At 47.8% G+C, this 12,693-nt stretch overlaps 1 protein-coding gene across 1 annotated transcript in view; it reads left to right on the top strand.

The window, feature by feature from the left end:
* LOC134944328 (NACHT, LRR and PYD domains-containing protein 12-like) overlaps window positions 1–12,693 on the top strand; it is a 227,599-nt gene that overhangs the window by 97,601 nt on the left and 117,305 nt on the right. The window lies entirely within an intron of this gene.

Raw genomic sequence — 12,693 nt, 5'->3', positions numbered from 1 at the left:
GCGCCTAGCAACTAGAGACGCCGTGCGCGTACAGCCGCCGGCTCCCTAGCAACGCTAGACGCCGGGCGCGCTGAGCCGCACGGACCCTAGCAACGGGGACGCCACTGGCGGACCGCGTTCCCCGTTGCTAGGCTTTAGGAAATTAAGATATTCACCTGCTCTCTGGCCGTGCAGCAAGGCAGCTGCACGGCATTTATTCTAATCAGCCTTTAGCAGCTGATTGGAGGACTCCTTGTTAAATACACTCCCAGGGCTTCTCACAGACGCCGGTAATAGCTTCCTGCATGCTGCCTTTGTTTGCTGAGAGTCTGTTTCCAGACCTGCTGTATCCGGTCATTCCAGTCCGCAGAAGTCCGGTATTCGGGAGTTGTCATCTCATCCCAAGAGGTCGTTTGGTTCCCTGGAGTCCTGACTGATCACCGTTTTATATCCAGTGGTGTTCGTGAGTTGCGGCTCTGCCGTGTGTTGCGGCTCAGCCGCTTTACCTTTTATATTTTGTGTTTGGAGCATTTGCGGAGGGTTCCGCTTCCACAAGTCCTCTCTGGTACTCGGCGGTGCCGGGTAGGAGAATTGGACAAGTGGATATTTTGGTTGTCCTTTTCCCTGGCGGTTTCTCCGCACATATTATAGTTTTGAGTTTGCTTAGCCCCTGGCCTGGTTGTTTAGTTAGAGGGCCTCTTGTTATCACCCTGTCTCGGGTTTCCCTTTGTCTCTCATTAAGACCGGGGGGCATCGAAGTTGGGCAGACATAATCCGCCCTTCAAACGCGGCTGCCAAGGGCTCAAGAAACCATAGTCTCGCAGGGGATTTCTGACAACACGGGTGAGACAACAGAGTTAGGGCGCCAGGGGCTATTTTCCTGTCCTGCTCCCTTCCCCAGCATTCCGTTCCAGTGCTCCGGTCCTTGCCATAAGATCTCCTCTGACCAGAGTGCTGGAATCATAACATTATCACCGGCCGTACCAAAACTTAAAATTAAACGGGGTTTAATTTTTTCTCATTCAGTTTTGTGAGAGTTTATCGGCCTCATGAATCCAACAGGTTTAGGGCCAAATCCTGGTCAGCTCTTAGTCAGCCAGATTCAAGAACTTACTCGGATTGTTCAGGATCTTTCTCTTCGGGTGAAGTCGCAGGAAGATCTTTTGCGAGCTTCCCCAAGGGTAGTCCCTGAACCAAAGATGCACTTGCCTGACCGTTTTTCTGGTGATAGAAAAGAGTTTTTTAATTTTAAAGAATCCTGTAAACTTTATTTTCGTTTAAGACCGACTTCCTCGGGTACTGAATCTCAGCGGGTCGGGATTATTATTTCTTTGCTCCAGGGGGATCCTCTGACCTGGGCATTTGGTTTAAGAGCAGAGGATCCGGCATTGTTGTCAGTTGACGCTTTTTTTGAGTCTTTAGGGCTCTTATATGATGACCCTGATAGAGAGGCCTCCGCTGAAAGTCAGTTGCGCGCTCTCAGACAGGGTAGAAATCCTGCTGAGGTTTATTGTACGGAGTTTCGCCGTTGGTCAAACGACTGTGGCTGGAATGACCCAGCCCTGCGCAGTCAGTTTCGCCTCGGCTTATCAGAGTCTATAAAAGACAGTCTCCTTCAGTACCCCGCTCCTGAGACTCTCGATAAACTCATGGAGCTTTCTATTAAGATTGATCGTCGTCTCAGAGAGCGGAGGGCTGAAAAAGGAGCACCTGTAAGGTCAAGTCCATGTGTATATTCCATTCCTGAAGACGTAGAGGAGCCCATGCAGATGGGTCTCTCCCGGCTGTCTCCTGAAGAAAGAGCCAGAAGGCAAAATTCTGGTCTTTGTCTGTACTGTGGGGGTAAGGGACATTTTGCTCGTAATTGTCCGAACAAGTCGGTAAACGCTTTGACCAGGTGAATTGTGAGGGGGTTCACCTAGGTCTGCAGCTTATCTCCTCGAATAACTCCCTTTTAGTCCCAGTTAAAGTTTCCTTTGGCAGCCTCAGTTCTTCGGTGTCGGCTTTTGTTGACAGTGGAGTTGCAGGAAACTTTATGGATTTAACTTGGGCTAAGGCCTTAGGCATTCCTCAGTTACCTTTGGGTAGGTGTGTCACCATGCATGGCTTAGATGGGAGTCCGCTGTCTAATGGGATTATTTCTCTCCATACACCCCCTGTACTACTTACAGTAGGAGCTCTACATTCCGAGAAAATCGAGTTCTTTCTTACACATTGCTGGCCTTTCATAATCCCACCATTGATTGGCGGTCGGGGGAGATTTCACAATGGGGTACTTTTTGTGATAAGGAATGTATCACGTTTCCAGTCAGAGTAGCAGCTATCATTCCAGAACTCATTCCGGTGGAATACCAGGAGTTTGCTGATGTTTTCTCCAAAGGCAATGCGGACATTCTGCCTCCCCATCGGCCTTATGATTGTGCTATTGAGTTAATTCCTGGTGCCGCATTGCCAAAGGGAAGATTATATGCATTATCCGGGCCAGAAACTGCGGCTATGAATGACTATGTAAAGGAGAGCCTTGAGAAAGGATTTATTAGACCATCAAAATCTCCTTTAAGTGCAGGCTTCTTTGTGGAGAAAAAGGATGGCTCGCTTAGACCTTGCATTGATTTTAGAGCCCTGAATAAGATCTCAGTTAAAAACACCTATTCTTTGCCGTTGATTTCTGTACTCTTTGATCAGTTACGTTCTGCTGTGATTTTTTTTAAAATTGACCTTAGAGGAGCGTACAACCTCATCCGAATTAAATCTGGAGATGAGTGGAAAACGGCCTTCAGTACTCAGTCGGGTCACTACGAATACCTGGTGATGCCGTTCGGCCTGTCCAATGCTCCGGCAGTTTTTCAAGACCTCATTAACGATGTGCTCCGTGACTTCCTAGGGAAATTCGTGGTCGTTTACTTAGACGACATCCTGATTTTTTCTGAATCAATGGAACAACATGTTACCCAGGTGCGTCTGGTTCTTCAAAAGTTACGTGAGAATCATTTATATGCCAAGCTGGAGAAGTGTGAGTTTCATGTCACGGAAGTATCTTTTTTAGGGTACATAATTTCCCCTCAGGGATTTTCCATGGAACCAAAGAAACTCCAGGCCATCCTTAGTTGGGCGCAACCCACCAATTTAAAAGCAATTCAGCGCTTTTTAGGGTTTGCGAATTATTATAGGAGGTTCATTCATTCTTTTTCTGACCTGGTTGCTCCCATTGTAGCTCTGACAAAGAAAGGAGTGGATCCTACCAACTGGTCGCGTGAAGCTGAGTTGTCCTTCTGGGCCTTGAAACAAGCCTTTGTCTCGGCTCCAGTCCTCAGACATCCTAATCCGGAATTGCCCTTTGTGGTGGAGGTTGATGCCTCGGAGGTTGGAGTGGGGGCTATCCTTTCTCAAAAGGATCCGGAGTCTCTGGAGTTACATCCTTGTGCCTTTATGTCCAGGAAATTCTCCTCCGCTGAATCCAACTATGACGTTGGTAATCGGGAGTTACTGGCGGTAAAGTGGGCTTTCGAGGAGTGGAGGCATTGGCTGGAGGGAGCAAAACATACTATTTCGGTATTTACTGACCATAAGAACCTGCAATACATTGAATCGGCTAAGCGGCTTAATGCCCGGCAGGCACGTTGGGCATTATTTTTTACGCGTTTCAAATTTATAATCACTTTCAGGCCTGGTTCCAAGAATACTGAGGCTGATGCTCTGTCACGTAGCTTTCTTCCGGTTCACAATAACAATCCTGTTACCCCCATACTTCCATCTTCGGTCATCTGGGCGGGCCTCACACAAGATTTATTTACCCAGTTAAAACAGCTTCAACACCAAGCTCCTAGAATTACTCCTGCTGGTCGTCTTTACGTCCCTGAGTTTTTTAGAGCTACTGTTTTAACGGAATTCCATGATAACAAAGTTTCAGGGCATCCAGGAGTCTCTAAGACATTGGAGTTAGTCTCTCGCTCAGTATGGTGGCCTGGTCTTTCTAAAGACGTCAAGGAATTTGTTTATTCATGTCAGGTCTGTGCACAGCATAAGGTTCCCCGTTCCTTGCCCATCGGGCAAATTATGCCCTTAAATGTTCCTCTCAGGCCGTGGTCTCATATTTCCATGGATTTTGTGGTTGACCTTCCCCTTTCAGCCGGATTCCGAGTCATATGGGTGGTAGTGGATCGTTTTAGTAAAATGGCTCATTTTATTGCTCTTTCCCGATTGCCTTCTGCCCAAGGGTTGGCAGTTTTGTTTCTCCGCCATGTATTCAGGCTTCATGGGTTGCCTACTGATATTGTTTTCTGATCGGGGTCCACAATTCATCGCACAATTCTGGAAATGTTTTTGTGCCTCATTGAAGATGAAATTGTCGTTAACATCCGGTTACCACCCACAATCCAACGGGCAAACCGAACGAGTTAACCAATCATTGAAACAATATTTGCGCTTGTATTCAGCCAAACTCCAGAATGATTGGTCCGAGTTTCTTCCGTTAGCTGAATTTGCTTACAATAATTCTTGTCATTTCTCCACTAAAGAGTCTCCATTCTTTTCAGTTTTTGGTTTTCACCCCAGAGCTAATTCTTTTTTTCATCATTCCTCAGTCTCCTCGCTAACCTTAACCTCCCATCTCAGAGCCATTTGGAAAAAGGTGCACCTTGCTCTCAGAAAAGCGGCCTTTCGAGAGAAGAAATTTTCTGACAGGCTCCGACATCCTTGCACTTTTAAGGTGGGAGATAGGGTGTGGTTGTCGACTCGCAACATCAGGCTTCGACAATCCTCGGCTAGACTGGGACCCAAATTTATTGGGCCATTTCTTATTATTAAAAGAGTCAACCCAGTTGCCTTTCGGTTACGTTTACCAAGATCTCTCAGGATTGGAAATACGTTTCATTGTTCCCTGTTGAAACAATACGTTTCTTCCAGTAGATTTCCTCGGAAGATCTCTCAGGGTAGATCTCCAGTGGATGTACAGGGACAACAGGAGTTCTTGGTAGAGAAGGTTCTCGATTCCAAATTGTCCCGGGGTCAGCTGTATTTTCTAGTTCACTGGAAAGGCTATGGTCCGGAGGAAAGGTCTTGGGTCCTGGATAAGGATCTTCATGCCCCGAGGCTCAAGAGGGCATTTTTTTGGGAATTTCCTCAGAAACCTGGCTTTAGGGGTTCCTTGACCCCTCCTCAAGGGGGGGGTACTGTTAGGCGCCGGGGTCCACTTGTCTGCGCGGCCCGGCGCCTAGCAACTAGAGACGCCGTGCGCGTACAGCCGCCGGCTCCCTAGCAACGCTAGACGCCGGGCGCGCTGAGCCGCACGGACCCTAGCAACGGGGACGCCACAGGCGGACCGCGTTCCCCGTTGCTAGGCTTTAGGAAATTAAGATATTCACCTGCTCTCTGGCCGTGCAGCAAGGCAGCTGCACGGCATTTATTCTAATCAGCCTTTAGCAGCTGATTGGAGGACTCCTTGTTAAATACACTCCCAGGGCTTCTCACAGACGCCGGTAATAGCTTCCTGCATGCTGCCTTTGTTTGCTGAGAGTCTGTTTCCAGTCCTGCTGTATCCGGTCATTCCAGTCCGCAGAAGTCCGGTATTCGGGAGTTGTCATCTCATCCCAAGAGGTCGTTTGGTTCCCTGGAGTCCTGACTGATCACCGTTTTATATCCAGTGGTGTTCGTGAGTTGCGGCTCTGCCGTGTGTTGCGGCTCAGCCGCTTTACCTTTTATATTTTGTGTTTGGAGCATTTGCGGAGGGTTCCGCTTCCACAAGTCCTCTCTGGTACTCGGCGGTGCCGGGTAGGAGAATTGGACAAGTGGATATTTTGGGTGTCCTTTTCCCTGGCGGTTTCTCCGCACATATTATAGTTTTGAGTTTGCTTAGCCCCTGGCCTGGTTGTTTAGTTAGAGGGCCTCTTGTTATCACCCTGTCTCGGGTTTCCCTTTGTCTCTCATTAAGACCGGGGGGCATCGAAGTTGGGCAGACATAATCCGCCCTTCAAACGCGGCTGCCAAGGGCTCAAGAAACCATAGTCTCGTAGGGGATTTCTGACAACACGGGTGAGACAACAGAGTTAGGGCGCCAGGGGCTATTTTCCTGTCCTGCTCCCTTCCCCAGCATTTCGTTCCAGTGCTCCGGTCCTTGCCATAAGATCTCCTCTGACCAGAGTGCTGGAATCATAACACTTACACTCTATAGGGAAATAGGCATGTATACACAAGGAAAGGTGCAATCTATTGCATAGTTGTCCGCCAGATTGCAAAAGTTCTTGGTGGGCTGTATGATGTGGTCACACAGCAATGATGAACCGGGGTCGAGAGGAAGGGAAAGTGAAGAATGAGAAGACATGTGAGGATATGTGTGGACTGTGCAGAGTGGATGCAATTTGATAGGAAGGTTTATAAAAGTTATGTGGGTGGTTCTGGAATTTGATTAGCTGCCTAAAGAGGTGAGTTTTCAGGGAACGCTTGAAGGTTTGGAGACTAGAGGAGAGCCTTATTGTGCGTGGTAGGGCATTCCACAGAGTGGGTGCAGCCCGATAAAGTCCTGCAATCGTGAGTGGGAGCGAGTAATGAGTGTGGATGAGAGACGCAGGTCTTGTGAAGAGCGAAGAGGTCGGGTTGGGAGATATTTTGAGATAAGCGAAGTGATGTACGTTGGTGTAGTTTGGTTAACTGCCTTGTGTGTGAGTAAAAGTATTTTATATTGAATACGGTAGAATACAGGTAACCAATAGAGGGAGGGACTGACAGAGTGGATCTGCAGACAATGAACATCGAGCAAGGAAGATTAGCCTCGCAGCTGCATTCAGAATGGATTGTAGTGGTGAGAGTCTCGTTTTGGGTAGACCAGTTAGGAGACTATTACAATAATCAATACAGGAGATAATGAGAGCATGGATTAGAGTTTTGCAGTGCCTTGTGTAAGGTATGGTCATATTTTGGATATGTTTGAGACAGATTGAATGTGGGGAACAAATGACAGATCAGAGTCAAGGATGACACCTAGTGTCAGGTCTCTAGGTTTGTCTGTCCCCGGCGGGGGCGCTAGTGGGTCAGTGTTGGTCTGATGGATAAAATGTGGAGGCAATATAATAGTCCTGCGCATAGGCGCTGATGTTTTATTGTTACTGAGCAGAACGGATAACACAGTATAAACAGAAAACCGGTAATGGAATGACAATGGTTGATAACTGGATTTAAATAGCCGAGGTCTCTTGCAAATGAAATGTGAAACAACAAAACTGAAGGCAGATGATATAACTAAAGTCCAATAGTATTTCATAGCACACAGTCTCAGTATAACGTAAGATAAAGTAACTTGAAAGGCAGAACTCCGGTATGTATAAGAAACTCTCAGTCTCTATAAAGCACACAAGTCCAGATAGCTTTACTAGGCTCAAGCAGGAAACAGTCTCTAAGCCATCAATAGTAATACTGCTGAAATGCACAGATAGAATACAGATAGCCAGTGTACAAGTGAGATGGTAATACGAACACCTGAGGAGAGTCTCTGCTGCTGGTGATTGTGGCTGGATGGAATTGGAGTCCGGAGTTTAACAGGAGAGCTGTGAGAATGAAGACTGGAACAAACGGAAGTAACCACGGGGATCGCTGGAAACAGGAACCAGAAGAACTAAGGCACACGGTGTGTGACTTGTTGTCCGAGGCAATGTGAGAGAGCCACAAGCTGGAAGTTATACCTCCTGCCCAGCAGTGATTGGACACAAACTGCAGGCGGAGATACAAGCTGGGTTGAACATCAGAATCAGCTGCGTGCAGGTGTCATGGTAACGTCCACACAGGCTGGACATCGGCACGCCGCAAAACCCACACAGGACCAGACTCAGGAGTACTCAGCAATGTGAAATAGAACGCTCGCGGTTACTACACCCATGCAGCCGCAACTGGGGACAAGACCTCCGGAGGCCTGCACACCAGCGCGCTGGTAAGTGAGACGTAGCAGAGCGCCGATTCCTGACAGTACCCCCTCCTTTATGGGTGGGCACCGAACACCCACGAGGCTTGGCAGGGAAGAGTCTGTGGAAGGCTTGGAACAGACGTGGAGCATGTACATCCGTGGCGTCGACCCAACTCCTCTCTTCAGGACCATATCCAGACCAGTCAATGAGATATTGCAGATGACCATAACGATGTCGAGAGTCTAATATCTTTTCCACCTCGTATTCCACACCCCGATGAGTTCGTACCTTTGGAGCTGCTGGAAGCGTTCTCTGGAAACGATTGAGAACTAGTGGTCTGAGGAGAGAATTATGGAATGAGTTGGGTATTTTCAAAAAAGCAGGCAGTTTCAACTTATAAACCACCGGATTAATAACATTTTCTACTGGAAAAGGTCCTATAAACCATGGAGCAAACTTCATTGAGGGGACTCTGAGCCGGAGATTACCGGTAGATAACTAGACCTTATCGCCCGGTTTCAAACTAGGAACTGCTCGCCTCTTCCGATCAGCGAACATTTTGTACCGTTGAGAAACTTTCTTAAGAGATGAATGAATCTCTTTCCAAATTTGAGCGAACCGCTGGAGAGCAGAAGCAGCCGCAGGCACATCTATGGCAGGTAATTCTTGGAAATCCGGTACTCTAGGATGCTGGCCATAAACTGCGAAAAAAGGAGTTGTGTCAGTTGAAGTATGATAACGGAAATTATGAGCAAACTCCGCCCATGGCAACAATTCTACCCAGTCATCCTGCGAAGAAGAGATATACAGTCTCAAATAGGTCTCAAGTTCTTGATTTACCCTCTCTGTCTGCCCATTTGTTTGAGGATGATAGGCCGTAGAGAACTTCAGTTTTACCTGTAGCGCTGAACACAGAGCCCTCCAAAACTTGGCCACAAATTGTACTCCTCGGTCAGATATGATTTCTGTTGGAAGTCCATGTAACCTGAATATTTCACGAAGAAACAACTGAGCCAACTTTGGAGCAGAGGGTAATCCCATGAGTGGAATGAAGTGTGTCATTTTTGAAAACCTATCGACTACTACCCAGATGGTGTCATACCCTTTGAATGGAGGGAGATCAGAAATAAAGTCCATCGACACATGAGACCAGGGGCGCTTAGGAATGGAATTGGGAATCAATTGGCCTGCGGGAGCCTGACGAGAATTTTTATGCTGAGCACATTTGGGACATGAAGCTATGAACTCTTGAATATCTACCTTCATACGAGGCCACCAATATGTTTGAGACAGAAACTTAAAAGTCTTTAGAACCCCAGGGTGACCAGTAAACTTGGACGTATGAGCATAGGCGTGCGCAGCACATTTTATTAGGGGGTGCACCGTCGGAGGGGTGTGTCTAGCACCACCTTTTGGGCGTGTCTAGCACCATCTATTGACGGTCATCGCAATATAAAATATCCACCCTTGTACCAGTCCTAATAAAGCAGATACATTGTCAGATATTGTGGTGTGCACCAAACAAACACCCCTGATGGCACTCACTGCAATTATACTGCTCCTCCTCTGCCTGGTTTGGCTCCCCCTCTCTTTCCCCTGCAAGCTGCAGCAGCTTACTTACAAGTCAGTCACTCACTGACAGTCGCAGAAGGAGAAAGGTGGGCATGTGGTGGGTGTTTCGGGTGGGCGTGCGAGCAGCATGACGTAATCACATGACGCTGTTTTTGTACATGGAGGTAGAGCCGGGAGTTTGAAAGCCGGTGGCAGTGGCACCCTTGATTAACCCAGGCGTCCGTTCAGTAATGCAGTCCTCACAGGGTGCAGCGCAGAGGGGACAGTAATCAGCCTGCTCGGCTGCATCGGGCATGTGAGATCGGGGAGCCGGACATTAGGGGGTGCCTGTGCGCACCAGGCACCCCCCCCCTGCGAACACCTATGCGTATGAGCCCAAGACAGAAGGTTTGGATGAAGCTCCGGAGAGACAAACATCTTGCCTGGAGGCGGGACTTGCGACATCCCTGTAGCTGCGAAAACCACTGGATTTAATACTGGTCGAGCAGCCTGTTCTGAGGATTCTCGTTTGAGCTCATGGAGCGAGACAAAGCATCCGCTTTGACATTTTGTGAGCCCGGTCTAAACATCAACTTAAAATCAAAGTGAGAAAAGAATAGAGCCCACCTTGCTTGCCGAGGATTCAGACACTGCGCGGCTTTCAAGTAGAGAAGGTTCTTGTGATCCGTACAGATGGTAATGGGAAATCTCGTACCCTCCAGCAGATACCTCCATTCTTCAAGGGCCAATTTGATTGCTAACAACTCCTGGTCGCCGATGGTATAGTTCATTTCTGCAGATGAGAACCTACGAGAAAAAAACCCACAGGGGTGAGTCTTACCATCACTGCCAACCTGGGACAGGACTGCGCCCACACCAACCGTTGAAGCGTCCACTTCCAAGATGAAGGCTTTACTGACATCCGGCTGCTGTAACACAGGAGCTGAAATAAAAGCTTGTTTTATTTTGTGAAAAGCGGACAGTGCGTCATCAGACCATTGGGAAGGATTTCCCCCTTTCCGGGTAAGGCAGGTAATTGGAGCTATTAGCGTGGAAAAGCCTTTAATAAACTTTCTGTAGTAATTGGCGAAGCCAATGAAGCGTTGAACTGACTTGAGTGTTGTTGGAAGAGACCAGTTTTCTATAGCTTCCAGTTTAGCTGGATCCATTTGAAGATCTGTTCCGGAAATGATGTATCCTAAGAAAGATATTGAAGAAGCTTCAAATGTGCATTTGGACAATTTGCCATAGAGATGATTCCGTCGAAGGCGTTGCAGAACCTCCTTCACCTGTTGGCGATGAGAGACTAAATCACGGGAGAATATCAAGATGTCATCGAGGTAAACCACCACACATTTATACAAGAGATCTCTAAACACTTCGTTGACAAAGTTTTGAAACACGGCAGGGGCATTACTTAAACCGAAGGGCATCACTAGATATTCATAGTGGCCGTCACGAGTATTGAAGGCGGTTTTCCACTCATCACCACTTCGAATCCTGATAAGGTTGTAAGCCCCGCGAAGATCCAGTTTCGTGAAGATGGAAGCCCCTCTAACTCTGTCAAACAGCTCTGTGATAAGAGGTAACGGGTAGCTATTTTTGATCGTGATGTCATTTAAAGCCCGATAATCGATACAGTGGCGAAGTCCTCCATCTTTCTTCTTGACGAAGAAGAATCCAGCACCAGCTGGGGAAGTGGATGGACGGATGAAACCTTTCTGTAAATTTTCCTTTATGTATTCACTCATGGCTTGAGTTTCTGGGACTGAAAGAGGGTATGTACGCCCTCTAGGCGGCTTGCTCCCTGGAACCAGATCGATGGGACAATCCCACTCTCGATGGGGAGGCAAGACATCCACTGCTTTCTCACTGAAGACGTCAGTGAATTCCTGATAGGCCTCCGGGAGGCCAGGCTGAGACTTTACACCAGAAGACTTTATTGGAAACACTTGAGCCAGACAAGACTGACGACAGGAGGAACTCCATGATGTTAACTGCAATGTGGACCAGTCAAATTGCGGATTGTGCAGTTGGAGCCAAGGCATACCCAGTACTATCTCATAGCCCGCTTTGGGTATAACCAGGAACTCAATGAGCTCAGAATGCAGGAAGCCTACTCCTAGAACTACCGGCTTGGTTTGCTGAAAGATGGAACCTTCAGAAATACGGATTCCGTCCACGGCCGTGAGATAAACTGGACGACACAGCTTAGTCACTGGGAGATGAAGTCTATCCACTGCAGCTTGCGTGATAAAATTCCCAGCAGCACCACAATCCACTAAGGCAGACAAAGATTGGAGTCCCTCAGACCTTTCCAAGGTGACAGGTAATATAAGATCCTGAGATGAAGGAGCTTTATTCAAAAGCCCTAACTTGACTCCTCCTCTACAAGTTAGGACCTGGCGTTTCCCGGCCGAGCAGGGCAGGAACCAATCAGATGACCAGCAGCAGCACAATAGAGACACAGTCTTTCCTTTAATCTTCTGGACCGCTCCTCAGGTGTTAAACGAGATTTGTTTACCTGCATGGGTTCATCAGTAATAATAGGTAGAGACTGTACAGGAGGCATAGCTCGGTGCTTGCGAAGATCACCTCGAGAGCGTTCACAGGTCCGCTCGCGTAGACGTAGATCCAATTTGACACATAGGGAAATTAGAGCTTCCAGTTGCTCTGGTAAATCTCGAGTAGTCAGTTCATCCTACATGCGGTCAGACAGACCATGCCAGAAGGCGGCAACCAATGCCTGGTTGTTCCACTTCACCTCCGATGCCAATGTCTGGAACTGGATAACGTACTGACCCACAGTACGTGTTCCCTGGCGGATCTGAAGGAGGTCAGAAGAAGCAGAGGTCGTACGCCCAGGTTCGTCAAAGATGCGTCGGAATGCGGCAACAAATTCAGTATAGTTGTTCAATATTGCATCTGCTCGCTCCCACAGCGGAGAGACCCAGTTCAAAGCAGAGCCAGCTAGAAGAGAAACAATATAAGCCACCTTTGTTCTAGGTGTTGGAAAGTTCTGTGGCTGCAATTCAAACTGAACTTTGCATTGATTTAGAATCCCACGACACATCTTAGAATTACCATCAAATTTACTCGGGGTAGGAAGATGGATGCGAGACATTGGAACAGGAGCAACTGGAGAGCTGGAAACTGAGGAACCTGGAGCAGGAACTATAACTGAAGAGGACACTGGGGAAACTGGAATTGGAAGTGATTGTTGCAAAGTATCTAATCGTAAAGACATTCCTTGCAGGAATTGCATAACCTA

Source organism: Pseudophryne corroboree, chromosome 7 (genome assembly GCF_028390025.1).
Source record: "Pseudophryne corroboree isolate aPseCor3 chromosome 7, aPseCor3.hap2, whole genome shotgun sequence".
NCBI classification, from domain to species: Eukaryota; Metazoa; Chordata; class Amphibia; order Anura; family Myobatrachidae; genus Pseudophryne; species Pseudophryne corroboree.
Note: the sequence above shows the minus strand (reverse complement) of the source record. Positions and strands in the feature narration are given on the sequence as shown.